At 43.9% G+C, this 20,010-nt stretch overlaps 1 protein-coding gene across 3 annotated transcripts in view; it reads right to left on the bottom strand.

Annotated features, from left to right (window-relative positions):
• stat1b (signal transducer and activator of transcription 1b) overlaps positions 1-20,010 on the bottom strand; it is a 60,215-nt gene that overhangs the window by 29,706 nt on the left and 10,499 nt on the right. Inside the window, exon 1 of one of the 3 annotated variants that reach the window (XM_064975851.1) lies at positions 10,372-10,890. The exons of 1 other annotated variant lie outside the window; for it this stretch is intronic. The gene's annotated coding sequence lies outside the window, so the exon portion shown is untranslated. Of the gene's footprint in view, positions 1-10,371; positions 10,891-20,010 lie in introns of those variants that run through there. One more of the 3 variants, XM_064975849.1, reaches the window with a different exon arrangement.

Raw genomic sequence — 20,010 nt, forward strand, 5'->3', positions numbered from 1 at the left:
TCAAAAGAGACAGATGGTCGTAGACCTTCATAAATCTGGTCATGGTTACAAGATGATCCACAAACGATTGAATATACCACTGAGCACTGTCAGGGCAATTATTTATTTTTTTATAAAAAAATATAGAACAGTGGAAAAGTTCACGGGTAGAGGATGCAAATGCATTTTGCTCCCCAGGATAGGGAGGAGGATGGTGAGAGAAGCAACAAAATCCCCAAGAATCACTGTGAAAGAATTGCAGGCCTGGTGGCATCTTGGGGTCACCAGGTTTCAAAAAGCACCATCAGACACCACCTCCACAACGACAGGCTCTTTGGAAGGGTTGCCAGAAGAAAGCCCTTTCTGACCCCAAGACACAGATGCAAGCGCTTGGAGTTTGCAAAACGTCATTTAAAAGATGACTGGATGAAGGTGCTCTGGTCAGATAAGACCAAAATTGAACGTTTTGGTCAGATACAGCATCGGCATGTTTGGCGTAGAAACAGAGATGCATACAAGGAGAGGCACCTCATACCCACGGTGAAATATGGTGGTGAGTCAGTGATGTTTTGGGGCTGTTTTAATTCCAGAGGTCCAGGGGCACTGGTTAAGATTGACGGCATAATGAATTCTACCAAGTATCAGGCAATTTTGGCTGACAATCTGGTTGCCTCTGTCAGAAGACTGGGACTTGGCCGTAGGTGAACTTTCCAACAAGACAATGACCCAAAACATACCTCAAGATCCACACAGAAATGGTTCTGTGACAACAAAATCAATATTCTGCCATGGCCATCTCAGTCGTCGGACCTCAATCCAATCGAAAACCTGTGGCCTGAAGAGTGCAGTTGATAAGCACAAACCCAAGAATGTGAAGGATCTTGAAAGGATCTGCATAGAGGAATGGTCCAAAATCCCTCCAAATGTGTTCCTTAACCTTGTCAAACATTACAGGAAAAGACTCCATGCTGTTATCCTAGCCAGAGGTGGTTGCACTAAGTTCTAAATGAGGAATGCCAATAATTATGAAACTTTGATTTTGGTGAAATTTATTTTGTATAAAACAATTGTATGATTTTGGTTGGTTCCATTGAAACATTAAAAGTACAGTATTTCGAGTTTCTCTATAATTATATTGTTTATATTTTTAAACTATTGTTAGTGAATTGCCAGTCAGGGGTGCCAGTAATTTTGGAGCCCACTGTATATTATTTAGTATATGTAAAGACAAGATTAAATCAAGACTCGTCTGATGGGGGACAATATTAGTTTATCACTTGTGAATTAGATACTATCACTTGATGCCCAGCTTAAGGCAAGGAACAATGCCTTATTTAAAATAAAATAAAATAGAATCATAGTTGCACACCTCATGTAGCCTAGTTGCATCCCTGATGTGTATGTCTTCCCTTGTAGCCTGTGAGAAAGAGATCACGTGATGGAGAGCTGTGTGAGTGAGAAGTGCTTCGGAGCAAGCAGCACTCAGGGTGAAGTGCTGCAAAAGACATGGATTGTTTAGGGTGGCCACACAAAGGGGAGGACCCTGGGCAAAACCAGGGGAGTGTCGCCGTCCCAAGGTGCAGCAGGAGAAGCGGCAGCAGGAGCAGCGCGAGGAGGAATGGACATGGGAGGACGAATTGGACAGAAAGGGACCCTGGGCACAGCCAGGAGAATATCGGCGCCCCAAAGAAGAGCTGGAAGCGGCGAAGGCGGAGAGGCGCTGGTATGAGGAGGCAGCATGGTGGCGTGGATGGAAGCCTGAGAGTAAGCCCCAAAAATTTATTGGGGGGGGGAACGCAGGAAGTGTGGCGAAGCCAAGTAGGAGACCTGCGCCAACGTCCTGTGCTTACCGGGGGCGAGAGAGACCGGGCAGGCACCGTGTTATGAGGTGGAGCGCACGGTGTCCCCAGTGCGTGTGCATAGCCCGGTGCGGTACATACCAGCTCTGCGTATCGGCCGGGCTAGAGTGAGCATCGAGCCAAGTGCCATGAAGCCGGCTCTACGCATCTGGTCCCCAGTGCGTCTCTTTGGGCCGGCTTACATGGCACCAGCCTTGCGCACGGTGTCCCCGGTTCGCCTGCATAGCCCAGTGCGGGTTATTCCACCTCGCCACACTGGCAGGGCGACCAGGAGCATTCAACCGGGTAAGGTTGGGCAGGCTCGATGCTTAAGAGCTCCAGTGCGCCTGCACGGTCCGGTCTATCCGGTACCACCTCCACGCACCAGCCCTCCGGTGGCAGCCCCCCGCACCAGGCTGTCTCTCCGTCTCATCCCCACAGGTGCTCCCGCCTGCCCAGTGCTGCTGGAGCCTTCCTCCTCTCCAGCGCTGCCGGAGTCTCCCGCCTGTTCAGCGCTGCCGGAGCCTTCCTCCTCTCCAGCGCTGCCGGACTCTCCCGCCTCTCCGGCGCTGCTAGAGCCTTCCTCCTCTCCAGCACTGCCGGAGCCTCCCGCCTGTTCGGCACTGCCAGAGCTCCCGCCCCTCAGTCCAGAGGCGCTAGAGCCCCTCATTCCAGAAGTGCCATCTGAGCTACCCGTCTGCCCAGCGCCGCCTGAGCCACCCGTCTGCCCAGCGCCGCCTGAGCCACCCGTCTACCCAGCGCCGCCTGAGCCACCCGTCTGCCCAGTGCCGCCTGAGCCACCCGTCTGCCCAGCGCCGCCAGTCTGCCCAGCGCCGCCAGTGCCGCCTGTCTGCAAGGAGCCGCCAGTGCCGCCAGTCTGCAAGGAGCCGCCAGTGTCGTCAGTCTGCAAAGGGGCCGCCAGTGCCGCCAGTCAGCCCAGAGGCGCCAGAGCCCCTCAGCCCAGAGGCGCCAGAGCCCCTCAGCCCAGAGCCCCTGCCCTTCTGTACAGAGCCTCCGCCCCTCTGTCCCGAGCTGCCGCCCCTCTGTCCCGAGCTGCCGCCCCTCTGTCCCGAGCTGCCGCCCCTCTGTCCCGAGCTGCCCCTCAGTCCAGTGGGGTCATTTAGTAGGGTCACCGTGGTTAGGAGGCCACAGAAGCGGACAAGAAGGCAGACTAAGATGTTGGTGAAGTGGGGTCCGCGTCCTGCGCCAGAGCCACCACAGCCCTTGTTTCACCTCTCTTAGGCAATCAAATCAAATTGTATTTTTCATATGCGCCGAATAAGGGTGTAGACCTTACAGTGAAATGCTTACTTACAAGCCCTTAATATACATACTTTTTGTGATTATGTATTTGTGATTATTTATTTGAATTTTGTGATTGTTTATTTGAATCCAGTTTCACGGGAAGTTGTCCCGCTAGCGGGACGCCTAGCCTTAAGAAATTAAGCCTTAAGCATTTCGATGGCTCACCACTCTTCGTACTTGGCGCCTTCAACCTCCTGACATCTGCCTTTGATTCACTTCTTCCAACTCTCTCTTTCCCCTCCTCGCCTCTTTTGACCTCACCCTTTCCCAATACCTTCCAACTCACAAGGCAGGCAATATGCTTGACCTCATCTTCACTAGAGGCTGCTCAGCTACTGATCTCACCGCAACCCCCCTCCAGGTCTCTGATCATTACTTTGTTTCATTTTCTGTCTCTCTTTCCTCCAACCCTAATCACTCAGCCCCTACTCAGAAGGTCATACGCCATCGCAATCTTCGCTCTCTCTCTCCCACTACTCTCCTCTTCTATCCTATCATCTCTTCCTTCTGCTAAATCCTTCTCCCTTCGGTCTCCAGATTCTGTCTCTTCAACCCTACTCTCCTCCCTTTTTGCTTCCTATGACTCGCACGGTCCCCTTTCCTCCTGGCAGGCTCAGCCCTCCCCTCCTGCTCTGTGGCTGAGTGACTCATTGTGAACTTACAAAACAGAGCTGCGACAGCTGAGCGAAAAGGGAGGAAAACGAAACTTCTGGAGGACCTTTTATCATTTCACTCCCTCCTCTATACCTTCTCTTTCTCTGTATCCTCTGCTTAAGCCACTTTCTTACCCTAGGAAACTATTTTACACCTTCCCCCCCTCCTTAATCCTCCATGTCCCTCTCTGCGGACAACTTTGTCAACCACTTTAAAAAAAATGTTAACAACATCCACTACTCATTCACTCAGCCTATTGAGTCCACTGGTCTCACTCATACAGAACTACCCTATGCCTCTCTCCTTTGTTCTCATCCTCTTTCCGCTGCCTTTGACACCGTGAACCATCAAATATTCCTCTCCACCTTCTCAAGGCTGGGCGTCTCAGGCTATGCACTATTGGATTGCATACCTGGCAGGCCGCTCCTACCAGGTGACGTGGAGAGGATCTGTGTCTGCCCCATGTACTCTTACTACTGGTGTCCCCCATGACTCGGTTCTAGGCCCTCTCCTCTTCTCTCTATACAACAAGTCACTCGGCTCCATCATATCCTCAAATGGTCTCTCTAATCATTGCTTTGTGGATGACATTCAACTACTCCCCCCCCCACCTTCTGACACCCAGGTGACGACATCTCTGTGTGCCTGGCAAATATCTAAACTTGGATGTCGGCCCACCACTTCAAGCTCAACCTAGACAAGACGGAATCTGCTCTCCCTCCCGGGGAAGGCCTGCCCGCTCAAAAACCTCTCCATCATGGTTGACAACTCCGCAGTGTCACCCTTCCAGAGTGCAAAGAACCTTAGTGTGACCCTGGATAACACCCTGTTGTTCTCTGCAAACATCAAAGCACTGACCCGCTCCTGCAGGTTCATGCTCTACAACATCCATAGAGTACGACCCTACCTCACACAGGAAGCAGTGCAGGTCCTAATCCAGGCACTTGTCCTCTCCCGTCTGGACTACTGCAACTCGCTGTTGGCTGGGCTTTCCCCTTGTGCAATCAAACCGCTGCAACATATCCAGTACGCAGCAGCCCTCCTGGTTCTCAAACTTCCCAAGTTCTCTCATGTCACCCCGCACCTCCGCACTCTCCACTGGCTTCCAGTTGAAGCTCACATTCAAGAGGGACTGCCCCTCCCGACCTTCAAGCTACACCCCACCCCGCTCAGACCAGGCCAAGCATTTCTCTGTCCTGGCACCCCAATATCGGAACCAGCTTACCCCTGAATCAAAGACAGCAGAGTCCCTGCCCATCTTCCGAAAACATCTGAAAGCCTACCTATTCAAACCAGTATCTTATATATATATATATATATAATATATAATATAATAATAATATTATATATATATATATAATATTATATATTATATTATATATTATATTATATTATATATTATATTATATTATATTATATATTATATTATATATATATATAAGATACTGGTTTGAATAGGTAAACTTCTTCACAACAGTATCTCGGACATGCCTGGTGTGTTCCTTGTTCTTCATGATGCTCTCTGCGCTTTTAACGGACCTCTGAGACTATGACAGTGCAGGTGCATTTATACGGAGACTTGATTACACACAGGTGGATTGTATTTATCATCATTAGTCATTTAGGTCAACATTGGATCATTCAGAGATCCTCACTGAACTTCTGGAGAGAGTTTGCTGCACTGAAAGTAAAGGGGCAGAATAATTTTGCACGCCCAATTTTTCAGTTTTTGATTTGTTAAAAAAGTTTGAAATATCCAATAAATGTCGTTCCACTTCATGATTGTGTCCCACTTGTTGTTGATTCTTCACAAAAAAATACAGTTTTATATCTTTATGTTTGAAGCCTGAAATGTGGCAAAAGGTCGCAAAGTTCAAGGGGGCCGAATACTTTCGCAAGGCACTGTACATGTCTTAACAAAAGACTCAAGACTGTTAGCCAGTATGCGAGTGACATTTTAATAGAATGTCACTGCAACAACTGTTAGCCAGTTAGCTTGGGTGCTTGACTGCTGTTGTTAGGACAGAACGCTCGGATCAACCCTTAAAGAGATTGGTGGAACTAAAGCTTAACCTTTCTAGCGCCACTGAAAAGACAGTGCGCGAAATTCAAAAATATTTTTTAGAAATATGTAACTTTCACACATTGACAAGTCCAATACAGCAAATAAAAGAAACATCTTGTTAATCTACCCATCGTGTCCAATTTCAAAAATGCTTTACAGCTAAAGCACAACATATGATTATGTTAGTTCAGAGCCAAGTCGAAAAAACACACAGCCATTTTTCCAGCCAAAGATAGGAGTCACAAAAAGCAGAAATATAGATACAATTAATCAGTAACCTGATCTTCATCAGATGACACTCATAGGACATCGTGTTACACAATACATGTATGTTTTTTTCGATAATGTGTATATTCATATCCAAAAATCTCAGTTTACATTGGCGCCTTACGTGCAGTAATGTTTTGATTCCAAAGCATCCAGATGCATTGCAGAAATACTCATAATAAACATTGATAAAAGATACTAGTCTGTGTTAGTCACAGAATTAAAGATACACTTCTCCTTAATGCAACCGCTGTGTCAGATTTCAAAAAAACTTTACGGAAAAAGCATAATCTGAGAACGGCGCTCAGAACCCAAAACAGCCAGAGGAATATCTGCCATTTTGGAATCAACAAAGTTAGAAACAACACCATAAATATTCCCTTACCTTTGATCTTCATCAGAAGGCACTCCCAGGAATCCCAGTTCGACAATAAATGACAACGTTCCATCATTTATGTCCAAATAGCCATTTTGTTGTTAGCGTGTTCAGCCCAGTAATCCATCTTGAGGTGAGGTGCAGGCACCTCATCCAGATAAAAACTCAATGTTCCGTTCCAGTCATTTAGAAACATGTCAAACGATGTATTGAATAAATCGTTAGGATGTTTTTAACATAAAACATCAATAATGTTCCAACCGGAGAATTAATTTGTCTTCAGAAAAGCACTGGTACGAGAGGTAACTCTGTCGGGAGCCCGCGTCATGAGACCAAGGCTCTCTGCCAGACCACTGACTCAAAGAGGTCTCATGAGCCCCTCCTTTATAGTAGAATCCTCAAACCAGTTTCTAAAGACGGTTGACATCTAGTGGAAGCCGTACGAAGTGCAACCTCATCCATATCTCAATGTGTATTTGGTAGGCCAAGCTTTGAAAAACTACAAACCTCAGATGTCCCACTTCCTGGTTGGATTTTTCTCAAGTTTTCGCCTGCCATATGAGTTCTGTTATACTTACAGACATCATTCAAACAGTTTTAGAAACTTCAGAGTGTTTTCTATCCAATATTACTACTAATATGCATATATTAGCATCTGGGACAGAGTAGGAGGCAGTTCACTCTGGGCTGCCTCTTATCCCAAAAAGGTTAAGAGTGTGTGAACAATGCTGAATGAGTGAAGACAAAGTGAAGATAAAGAAGAGCTCTCCAGCAGGTACTAAAATATTCAAAGGCCATTTTATCAAAAGTGAGGTTACAAGTTTATCAACTTTCAAAGCAGAATTACTTTCCCATTGTTCCTCAAATTCAGTGAATGCTATACCATTTTGTATCCAATGTAAAAAAAAAAAATCAAATTTTGATACATAAGACCGAATCAAGGCGGTCGGTCACATTTGTACACCCGAAACTTGTATGGCGGTGATGGCTTGCGTCAGTTCCATTGAGGGTTTGGTTTGAATAATTTGGATTTAGTTTTATGTTTCTATGACTATCCATGAAAACGTTATAGTGGACAAGAGATTTAAATGCAATTTTATATGATTTGATTATTTATACCAAAACAACACTTATTTTTATGCAAATCAAAGGTTGTAAAAGTAGGTCAGACTTTGACTAATTTCACATTTAATTTGAGGTTTCTGTAAGAATTATCAAAACAGTTTTTGCAGTTAAAAGGTAAACATTTTTTAACCCCATCACTTAGACACTCAAGGGCAGTTTCACCGCAGTCCCTAACTAAAACATTACCTCCTGAAAGATCCTTTGTAGTAATCAGAGAGGAATGGAAACTGATGTCAACGTTTAAATAGGCTAACCCACAAATGTCTTTTGAAAATCTGTTAATGTCTAAGATATTACAACCTACTGGTGAACTCCCTCCATGTCATGCTGCTGTAAATCACATGCACAGAACATTTCTATGCACTTCACTTGAATTCCAGTCTGCCAGAACAGACTGCCAGTCAATTATTTAGTCAAACTTTAGTCACGGACAGTGGAGCTGAATCAACAGGCTTAGTAAAAGTCAGCCAGTCATGGACAAACTCCTGTCAAAACAGAAACATGTCTTTACAAGAAAAACACAGAGGACATACTCCAGCGTTTCCTGCAATGACGACCAGGACTGTTTTTATTAGTACATTAGATTACGCATTGAACCATTGAGTGTACTGTCTCCTATTAAGAGAAAATCTATTAGAGTTACCTGTTCCAAATCAAGGATTTGCAATCATTATCACATACTGACTGATTGGACTACTGCAACTCACTGTTGGCTGGGCTCCCTGCTTGTGCCATCAAACCCCTGCAATGTATCCAGAATGCTGCAGCTTTCAACCTTCCCAAATTCTCTCCTCCTCTGCACATTCCACTGGCTTCCCAGTCGAAGCCGCATCCACTACAAAACTATGGTACTTGCCTCCAGAGCAGCCTCAGAGCAACCTTCTGGGTCTGCTCAAAACCTACACGCCAATGCTAGGGCGGCAGGTAGCCTAGCGATTATAGCATTGGGCCACTAATCAAAAGGTTGCTCGTTTGAAAACCTGAGCCAACAATGTAAAAAATCTGGCGATGTGCTCTAATTTGCTCTAGGAGCACCATGCTACTATTGCTGACTCTGTAAAAACAACACGTTCCACTGCACCTATATAGTGTATGTGACCATAAAACCTGAGTATTCTGTTCTGGTCTCTTGGTTCTCCCACACCTACGCAGTCCAAGCTCGTATCTGGCCTGGCACCCCAATGGCAGAACCAGCTTCTCCCTGAAGCTAGGACTACTTTATTGAGGAATAATCAATCAGTGGTGAAAAAGTACCCAATTGTCATACTTGAGTAAAAGTATAGTTACCTTAATAGAAAGTTACTCAAGTAAAAGTGGAAGTCATCCAGTAAAATACTACCGGAGTAAAAGTCTAAAAGGATGTGGTTCTAAATATACTTAAGTATCAAAAATAAAAGTATAAATCATTTCAAATTCATTATATTAAGCAAAGCAGACGGCACCATTTTTTTCTCCTTTAATTTACGGATAGCAAGGGGCACACTCCAACACTCAGACATAATTTATTTTAAAAAATGCATTTGCGTTTAGTAAGTCCGCCAGATCAGAGGCAGTAGGGATGATCAGGAATGGTCTACTGACGTGTGTGTGAATTGGACCATTTTCCTGTCCTGTTAAGCATTCAAAATGTAACTTCTGTGTGTCATCAAAAATGTAGGGAGTAAAAATTACATTATTTTCTTTAGGAATGTAGTGAAGTAAAAGTTGCCAAAAATATACAGTACCGATACTCCAAAAAACGACTTTAAAATATTTTTACTTTAGCACTTTACACCACTGGAAATAATGTACTTACTATGACTGTGATAGTGCATTCATCTTAAGACAGCAAAGCGGGACTAACTGGATAAGAGTGTCTGCTAAATGACTAAAATGTAAATATATTCAGTCAACAGCTATGATTACAATTGTGGTGGTGTGTAAAGCCTTCAGCTTAGCATAAACTTTTTCTAAACCTTGGAAGCATTGCAAGATCAACTTTAAACAGCTGAAGTGTCTTCTTTATACAATTATGCTGAGGGTTCAACCAAATGCATTCTGAAAACAGCATTTTCAAACTAAAACAAAGATAATACAAATGTAATTAAGATAATAAAAAGATGGTAATCTACCACACTTGCAGTTATTACACATGCATTTACTGAGTATTTAAAAATTAGATAGCCTAAACACTTTTGACAAATTATATAAAATATTTTTATAGAACGTTAGCCAGTAGCCAGTAGAACGTTGGGCCAGTAACCGAAAGGTTGCTAGATCGAATCCCCAAGCTGACAATGTAAAAATCTGTTGTTCTGCCCCTGAACAAGGCAGTTAACCCACTATTCCTAAGCCGTCATTGTAAATAAGAATTTGTTCTTAACTGACTTGCCTAGTTAAATAAAGGTTTAAAAAAATAATAAAAAATAAAGCCCAATACAATTTACAAAGAAAATACATTAAAAAAGCATAATAACAAATCCAAGCAATTTGCAACTTCAATTGCAGAAATTGAAGTTGCAAATTATTGTCTCTTTTGTGACAAATTAATTGAAAAAAGGTACACTTTAAAAATCACCATATCAATAATATAAGAAAATGTAAGTGTAATTATTAGCAAGTATACTTTCAGTTTCACTCTTTCCTTGATTTGGTTTCCTTTGACACTCTGTTTTGGTCAAAATTCTCTGCATGCGCAATACTTTTTTTTTGGTGGGGGGGGGGTGTTTTACCTAGGTAATGATTGCTGTAAGAACCAGGTCAATTCAGTAACCTGCACCTACCTTGAATAACGTTGAAAACGGTCCGAAACGGTGAAGTCAAGATAAATGGGAAAGGTCCCTCCACTTCACCAGCCTGGTGGCTCAGACAAAATATGATATTAACATTTGTATTGTCAATAAAATAATTCTGAAAATACCAAATTTATATGATCAGCTGTTCAATGGCACAGCCCATATGCGATTAAAGCCTGTCATAGCTAAGCTTTTGCAAAGGTTGACGCCCATAGTAGTAGAGGACCAATCAAAGTACATATGCGTTTTAGCACTGTTCTTTCTATTTGGCAACCTCCCTCGTCAGACTGAAATCAGAAACTTCAAATTAAAAACGCAACTTATTCAGAGCGTAAATAGAAACCTAACATATTATTGAACACATAAGCTTTGGAAGTAATTCCACAGCTATTTGCTGGGTAGTTCATCCTGTACTCCAATGGCATGTTAAAAATTAACCATAGTCCATTTATTACAATTGCTCGGAAACGTTCAAGAGACGGTATAGTCACAAATAAGCTTTGCAAACGCTCTGCAGTTTCTGTCGGAGGGAGTAGCCGAAGATTATGGAATGGCTGTGTACAAACCACGTGGTTTCCAAGAAGGCGAAAGTAGAAGGAGCCACTGATAGGAAACATATTATAAAAAGTCAATGACTAGATGGGATACAGCTGCTGTCATATATGACGTAAATTATTTAATTGTTTCATTATTATTTTTCGCAATCCCTAACTCTTTATCTAACCTTAACCTAATTATACTTGCCTGCTACGTTAATAACCTAACCTGCTGTGTACCTTCTCCTAAACCTCCTACGAAAATGTGTGTCCCTTCTTGACAAAAGCCTATAGAACGAAATGTACTCAAATTCTGTTTTTTTTCTCCAGCTTCCACAGTACAGTAATAATGCCTAGAAACAACAAAAAATATAATACACACATAATCCAAAAAGTAAAAAGAAAGAAATTAAGAAATATCAATAACGGAGAACCAGCAATAACAGAGACCGGAATAGAACCAGCAATAACAGAGACCGGAATATAGACACTGAGTGTCCACATCATTATGAACACCTGCTCTTTCAATGACATAGACTGACAAGGTCAAAGCTATTATCCCTTATTGCCACTTGTTAAATATTGTCACTTGTTAAATCTACTTCAATCAGTGTAGATGGAGGGATGAGACAGGTTAAGGAAAGATTTTTAATCCTTGAGAAAATTGAGACATGGATTGTGTATGTGTGCCACAGAGGGTGAATGGGCCAGACAAAATATTTAAGTGCCGTTGAACAGTGTATGGTAGTAGGTGCCAGGCACACCAGTTTGTGTCAAGTACTGCAACGCTACTGGATTTTTCACGCTCAACAGTTTCCCGTGTGTATCGAACATCTAATTCCAAAATCATGGGCATTAATATGGAGTTGGTCCCCCCTTTGCTGTTATAACAGCCTCCAATCTTCTGGGAAAGCTTTCCACTCGATGTTCTAACATTACTGCGGGGACTTGCTTCCATTAGGCCTGGCTTGGAGGTTGGTGTTACAATTCATCCCAAAGGTGTTTGATGGAGTTGAGGTCAGGGCTCTGTGGAAGCCAATCAAGTTCTTCCACACAGATCTCGCCAAACAATTACTGTATGGACCTCGCTTTGTGCACGGGGCATTGTCATAATGAAACAAGAGGCCTTCCCCAAACGGTTGCCACTAAATTGAAAGCACAGAATCGTCTAGAATGTCATTGTATGATGTAGCATTAAGATTTCCCTTCACTGGAACTAAGGGGCCTAGCCCAAACCATGAAAAACAGACCCAGACCATTATTCCTTCTCCACCAAACTTTTCAGTTGGCACTATGCATTCGGTCAGGTAGCGTTCTCCTGGCATCCGCCAAACCCAGATTCGCCCGCCGGACTGCCAGATGATGAAGCGTGATTTATCACTTCAGAGTGATGGCATTGCGCATGGTGATCTTAGGCTTGTGTGTGGCTGCTCGGCCATGGAGTCCCATTTCATGAAGATCCCGATCAACAGTTCTTGTGCTGACAGTTTGGAATTTGGTAGTGTGTGTGGCAGAAATTTTACGAACTGATTTGTTGGAAAGGTGGCATCGTATGACGGTGAACTCGGGATCTGCCCCTCCGGGTAGAGTCCTATAAACGTTCCCCTTGATTTTATTAGCCCTTTCCCCATTTCCAAGATCCTTAGCCCCACTGCTGTTCATCTTCTGTTGCCCCGCACCCTCCGTATATATCCCACATTTCATGTATCAAGATTAAATCTCTGTCTCACTGCCCTCTGTCTCCTCCTTTTACCCGTACTCCTGTTTTTCTCTCTAGTCCCTGTTTTCTAGTTTTAATGGTTTTGACCATTATGCCTTCCCTGAGCCTGCATGCCGTTCTCTACCTTTCGGTGGCTGCTCTGGATTACTGACCTCTGCCTGCCCTCTGTTTTTGTAATACACTTTTGTTACTTCGAACTGTCTGCATCTGGGTCTTATCCTGAGCTCTGATATTTCTCCCATTCTTCTTTGCAAATCCTCTCAAGCTCTATCAGGCTGGATGGGGAGCGTCACTGCACAGCGATTTTAAGGTCTCTCCAGAAATGTTAGATCGGCTTCAAGTCCGGGCTCTGGCTGGGCCACTCAAGGACATTCAGAGACTTGTCCCGAAACCAGTCCTGCCCTGTCTTGGCTGTGTGCTAAGGGTCATTGTCCTGTTGGAAGGTGAACCTTTGCCCCAGTCTGAGGTCCTGAGCGCTCTGGAGCAGGTTTTCATCAATGATCTCTGTACTTTTCTCCGTTAATCTTTCCCTTGATCCTGACTAGTCTCCCAGTCCCTGCCGCTGAAAAACATCCCCACAGCATGCTGCCACCACCATGCTTCACTTTAGGGAAGACGTGACGATTGGCATTCAGGCCAAAGAGTTCAATCTTTGTTTTATCAGACCAGAGAATTTTGTTTCTCATAGTCTGAGAGTCCTTTATGTGCCTTTTGGCAAACTCCAAGTGGGCTGTCTTGTGCCTTTTAATGAGGAGTGGCTTCTGTCTGTTCACTCTACCATAAAGGCCTGATTGGTGGAGTGCTGCAGAGATTGTTGTCCTTCTGTAAGGTTCTCCCATCTCCACAGAGGAACTCTGGAGCTCATTGTGACCATATAGTTGCTCAGTTTGGCCAGGTGTCCAGCTCTAGAAAGAGTCTTGGTGGTTCCAAACTTCCTCCTTTTAAGAATGATAGAGGCCACTGTTCATGGGAACTTCAATGCTGCGGAAATGTTTGGATACCCTTCCCCAGAGCTGTGTCTCAACACAATCCTGTCTCGGAGCTCTCAGGACAATTCCTTCGACCTCATGGTTTGGTTTTTGCTCTGTCAAGTAGACCATAATCTATGGATTTCCAATAACTGGGAATACAGATATGCATCTGTTGGTTACAGATATTGTACCTTAAAAAAAAGTAGGGGCATGGATCAGAAAACTAGTCAGTATATGGTGTGACCACCATTTTCCTCCTGCAGCGTGACCCATCTCCTTCGCATAGAGTTGATCAGGCTGTTGATTGTGGTCTGTGGAATGTTGTCCCACTCCTATTTATTGGCTCGGAAAGGTTGCTGTATATTTTTGTGAACGAGCATACACTGTCGTACACATAGAAACTGCTTTGCCCTATGTATCAAAGGTGCTGGGTAGAGTGCCGGGTGGTAGCCATCTAGTAACAGTGACTAAGGTTCAAGGAAGAGTACTGGGCGGAGGCCGGCTAGTGATGACTGTTTAAAAACGTATTCAGGATTGGAGGGTCCCCCACGGGATGGTTGAGCTAACGTAGGAAAATGCGATCAGCATGAGGTTGTATGTAACAAGAACATTTCCCAGGACATAGATATATCTGATATTGGCAGAAAGCTTAAATTATTGTAAATTAACTACACTTTGTAGATTGTAGAGGAATGGAAATACCTGGGTGTCTTGGACAATAAGCTTCAGTGGAATAAATGTAGAGACCTGATCGACAAAAAGAGCCAACAGAGACTGTACTTTCTCAAAAAGCTGGGATCTTTTAATGTAGACTGTACTATACTGATTCTGCAAATCTTTCAATGAGAATATTTAAACTTTTTGTATTGTTTGTTTTTTTTGGTCAATGCCACTGTCAGCTAAAGAAATATGATTGGAAGGATTATCACCACAGCAAGCAAGGTACTTGGTGTCAAACAGGCAGGCCTGGATGAGATCTTTAAGGTCAGGGCCCTCCGCAAGGCTCACAAATTATTTTAGACCCAAGCCACCCCCTGTACCTGGACTTTGAACTACTTCCCTCTGGGTGCAGGTATAGGGCACCCATCAGCAGGAAAAACAGAACTAGACAATAATTTGTGCCAGGTGTGACATCCCTCCTAAATAGCTCGGGCTAATGTTCCTATTGACTCCATAAGGCCAGCAGGCTAGTCTTTTTAAAATGTTTTATAGGCATGTAACTGTTATGAAAGTTGTATTGTCAATTTTGTTTTGCATTTAAACGCCACTTTAAACGTGTGCATGATACTGCAACAAAATTTCCCCATGGGGACAATAAAGTCAGTGAGTAAGTACACTGTCCAAGTTACAGTAGCTATTACAGTGAAAAAAATACCATGCTATTGTTTGAGGAGAGTGCACAGTTATGAACTTGAAAGTTATTAATAAACCAATTTGGCACATTTGGAACGTCTTGATACAACATTTGGATCAGAAGTGCAATGGTTCGTTGGATCAGTCTAAAACTTTGCACACACACTGCTGCCATCTAGTAGCCAAGAACTAAATTGCGTCTGGGCTGGAATAATACATTTTGGCCTTTCTCTTGCATTTCAAAGATGATGGTACAAAAAAATACACTAACTTTTTTTTTCTTTGCATCTTCTTTTACCAGATCAAATGTGTAATATTGTCCTACATTCATTTCATATTTCCACAAACTTCAAAGTGTTTCCTTTCAAATGGTATTAGGAATATGCATATCCTTGCTTCAATGCCTGAGCTACAGGCAGTTAGATTTCACTGGAGAGCCATACAGTTGCGGATGGTGAAATTGGCGTACCAAGCTGTGATACAGCCCGACAGGATGTTCTCAATGGTGCATCTGTAGCAGTTCATCAGGGTCTTCTGCGGTTGAAGACCACATTGCCTGTGTGAAGGGACCATTTCAGGTCGTCAGTGATGTGCATTTTTTAGGAACTTCAAGCTTTTGACCCTTTCCACTGATGCCTCGTTGATGTGCATGGGGGCATGCTCTCTCTGCTGTCTCCTGTAGTCCATAATCAGCTCCTTCCTTTTGTTGAAGTTGAGGGAGAGATTGTTTTCCTGGCTCTCACTTTCTTCCTGTAGGCTGTCTCGTCATTGTTGGTAATCAGGCCTACCACTGTGTCGTCAGCAAACTTGATGATTGAGTTGGAGACCTGCATTGCCACACAGTCATGGGTGAACAGCGAGTACAGGAGGGGCTGAGCTGTAATCGATGAACAGCATTTTTTCATAGGTGTTTATTTTGTCCATGTGGGATAGGGCAGTGTACAGTGCAATGGCGATTGCATCATCCGTGGATCTGTTGGGGCGGTATGCTAATTGTAGTGGGTCTAGGTTGTCGAGTAAGGTGGAGGTGTTGTGGTCTTTAAATAGTCTCTCAAAGCACTTCATGATGACAGAAGGGGCGATATAGTCATTTAGTTCAGTTACCTTTTTTGGGGTGTAGAGGAACAATGGTGGACATTTTGAAACAAGTGGGGACAACAGACTGGAATATGGAGAAATTGAATATGCCCGTAAACACACCAGCCAGCTGGTCTGCACATTCTCTGAGGATGTGACTTGGGATGTCATCTGGGCCAGCAGCCTTGCCAGGGTTAACACGCTTAAATGACTTACTCAGGTAGACGATGACCGAATACAATTATCTTGGGAGGTAATGTGGTCGGCATTTGATGGTGTGGTATTCCATATCAGGAGAAGAAAAGGACTTGAGTTCCTGTACGTTACCACAATCACACGATTAGTTGTTAATCATTAAACAACCCCCTCTGCCTTTCTTTTTTCAAGAGTTCTTTCTTCCTGTCAGCACGATGGATGGCGAACCCTGATGGGTGAATGGACAGGGTAATATATCCGGAGAGAAAAAGGATTCTGTAAAACAGAGTATGTTACAGTCCCTGATATCTCTCTGGAAGGAGATCCTTGCCCTGAGCTCGTCTACTTTATTGTCCAGGGATTGAATATTAACGAGTATACAAGTACAATCAGAAGCGGTGGATGGTATGCATGCCGCCTGATTCTGACTAGGGCCCCACTTCTTCCTCTTTGCCGGCGCCTGCATTTTGGTGCAGTCCCCGGGATTAATAGACCTCCCTTAGGATGTTCAAACAAAGGTTCCAGGTCAGGGAATTTCTGCTCAAATTTCTAGTGCGTGACCGGCAAACTAATGTCCAAAAATGATTTTAGGTTGTAGTTAATAATAAAAGAAACATTCTGACAAATAAAACACAAAAAATAAATAATACTCCGTGACATAATAACTGTGTGACATAATCAGCCATGTCAAATGTGACATAACCCATTATGTCGCTTATGATATAAGAATGTGCTTTATAAACGACCCCCACTCATCACTGTAAAACGCTCCCTGAAACACTTCAGCGAGCAGGCCTTTCTAATCGACCTGGCCGGGGTATCCTGGAAGGATATTGATCTCATCCCGTCAGTAGAGGATGCCTGGATATTTTTTTTAAATGCCTTCCTAACCATCTTAAATAAACATGCCCCATTCAAGAAATGTAGAACCAGGAACAGATATAGCCCTTGGTCCTCCCCAGACCTGACTGCCCTTAACCAACACAAACACATCCTATGGCGTTCTCCATTAGCATCGAACAGCCCCCATGATATGCAGCTGTTCAGGGAAGCTAGAAACCATTATACACAGGCAGTTAGAAAAGCCAAGGCTAGCTTTTTCAAGCAGAAATTTGCTTCCTGCAACATGAACTCAAAAAGTTCTGGGACACTGTAAAGCCCATGGAGAATAAGAACACCTCCTCCCAGCTGCCCACTGCACTGAAGATAGGAAACACTGTCACCACTGATAAATCCAACATAATTGAGAATTTCAATAAGCATTTTTCTACGGCTGGCCATGCTTTCCACTTGGCTACTCCTACCCTGGTCAACAGCACTGCACCCCCCCACAGCAACTCGCCCAAGCCTTCCCTATTTCTCCTTCTCCCAAATCCGTTCAGCTGATGTTCTGAAAGAGCTGCAAAATCTGGACCCCTACAAATCAGCCGGGCTAGACAATCTGGACCCTTTCTTTCTAAAATTATCTGCCGAAATTGTTGCCACCCCTATTACTAGCCTGTTCAACCTCTCTTTCGTGTCGTCTGAGATCCCCAAAGATTGGAAAGCAGCTGCGGTCATCCCCCTCTTCAAAGGGGGGGGACACTCTTGACCCAAACTGCTACAGACCTATATCTATCCTACCATGCCTTTCTAAGGTCTTCGAAAGCCAAGTCAACAAACAGATTACCGACCATTTCAAATCTCACCATACCTTCTCTGCTATGCAATCTGGTTTCAGAGCTGGTCATGGGTGCACCTCAGCCACACTCAAGGTCCTAAACGATATCTTAACCGCCATCGATAAGAAACATTACTGTGCAGCCGTGTTCATTGATCTGGCCAAGGCTTTCGACTCTGTCAATCACCACATCCTCATCGGCAGACTCGACAGCCTTGGTTTCTCAAATGATTGCCTCGCCTGGTTCACCAACTACTTCTCTGATAGAGTTCAGTGTGTCAAATCGGAGGGTCTGCTGTCCGGACCTCTGGCAGTCTCTATGGGGGTGCCACAGGGTTCAATTCTTGGACCGACTCTCTTCTCTGTATACATCAATGAGGTCGCTCTTGCTGCTGGTGGGTCTCTGATCCACCTCTACGCAGACGACACCATTCTGTATACTTCTGGCCCTTCTTTGGACACTGTGTTAACAACCCTCCAGGCAAGCTTCAATGCCATACAACTCTCCTTCCGTGGCCTTAAATTGCTCTTAAATACAAGTAAAACTAAATGCATGCTCTTCAACCGATCGCTACCCGCTCCTACCCGCCTGTCCAACATCACTACTCTGGACGGCTCTGATTTAGAATACGTGGACAACTACAAATACTTAGGTGTCTGGTTAGACTGTAAACTCTCCTTCCAGACCCATATCAAATATTGTCACGCCCTGCTCTATATTTATTATCTTCATTTGTTGGGTCGGGCCAGGGTGTGACATGGGTTTATTTGTGGTGTGTTTCGTCTTGGGGTTGTGTGGGGTGTACAATTTGGTCTATGGCTGCCTGAGGCGGTTCTCAATCAGAGTCAGGTGATTATTGTTGTCTCTGATTGGGAACCATATTTAGGTAGCCTGGGTTTCACTGTGTGTTTGTGGGTGATTGTTCCTGTCTCTGTGTTTGTTGCACCAGTCAGGGCTGTTTCGGTTTTCGACGTTTGTTGTTTTGTATTGTTAGTGTTTTCTTCATCATTAAAGATGTATCGAACGAACCACGCTGCATTTTGGTCCGATCCTTGTTCCACCTCTTCGTCAGAGAAGGAGGTAGAAGAAACCCGTTACAAATATCTCCAATCCAAAGTTAAATCTAGAATTGGCTTCCTATTTTGCAACAAAGCATCCTTCACTCATGCTGCCAAACATACCCTTGTAAAACTGACCATCCTACCAATCCTCGACTTTGGCGATGTAATTTACAAAATAGCCTCCAATACCCTACTCAACAAATTGGATGCAGTCTATCACAGTGCAATCCGTTTTGTCACCAAAGCCCCATATACTACCCACCATTACGACCTGTACGCCCTCGCTTCATACTCGTCGCCAAACCCACTGGCTCCATGTCATCTACAAGACCCTGCTAGGTAAAGTCCCCCCTTATCTCAGCTCGCTGGTCACCATAGCATCTCCCACCTGTAGCACAAGCTCCAGCAGGTATATCTCTCTAGTCACCCCCAAAACCAATTCTTTCTTTGGCCGCCTCTCCTTCCAGTTCTCTGCTGCCAATGACTGGAACGATCTACAAAAAGCACTGAAACTGGAAACACTTATCTCCCTCACTAGCTTTAAGCACCAACTGTCAGAGCAGCTCACAGATTACTGCACCTGTACATAGCCCACCTATATTTTAGCCCAAACAACTACCTCTTTCCCTACTGTATTTAATTATTTTTTTTTGCTCCTTTGTACCCCATTATTTTTATTTCTACTTTGCACATTCTTCCATTGCAAATCTACCATTCCAGTGTTTTACTTGCTATATTGTATTTACTTTGCCACCATGGCTTTTTTTGCCTTTACCTCCCTTATCTCACCTCATTTGCTCACATCGTATATAGACTTGTTTATACTGTATTATTGACTGTATGTTTGTTTTGCTCCATGTGTAACTCTGTGTCGTTGTATGTGTCGAACTGCTTTGCTTTATCTTGGCCAGGTCGCAATTGTAAATGAGAACTTGTTCTCAACTTGCCTACCTGGTTAAATAAAGGTGAAATAAATAAATAAATAAAGGGTCAAATGTTGGGCTGAAGGATGGCATACGCTCTAAAGTGATATCATGTTAGTTACACTACACC

The sequence above is a fragment of the Oncorhynchus masou genome, chromosome 10, assembly GCF_036934945.1.
Source record: "Oncorhynchus masou masou isolate Uvic2021 chromosome 10, UVic_Omas_1.1, whole genome shotgun sequence".
Lineage (NCBI taxonomy): Eukaryota > Metazoa > Chordata > Actinopteri > Salmoniformes > Salmonidae > Oncorhynchus > Oncorhynchus masou.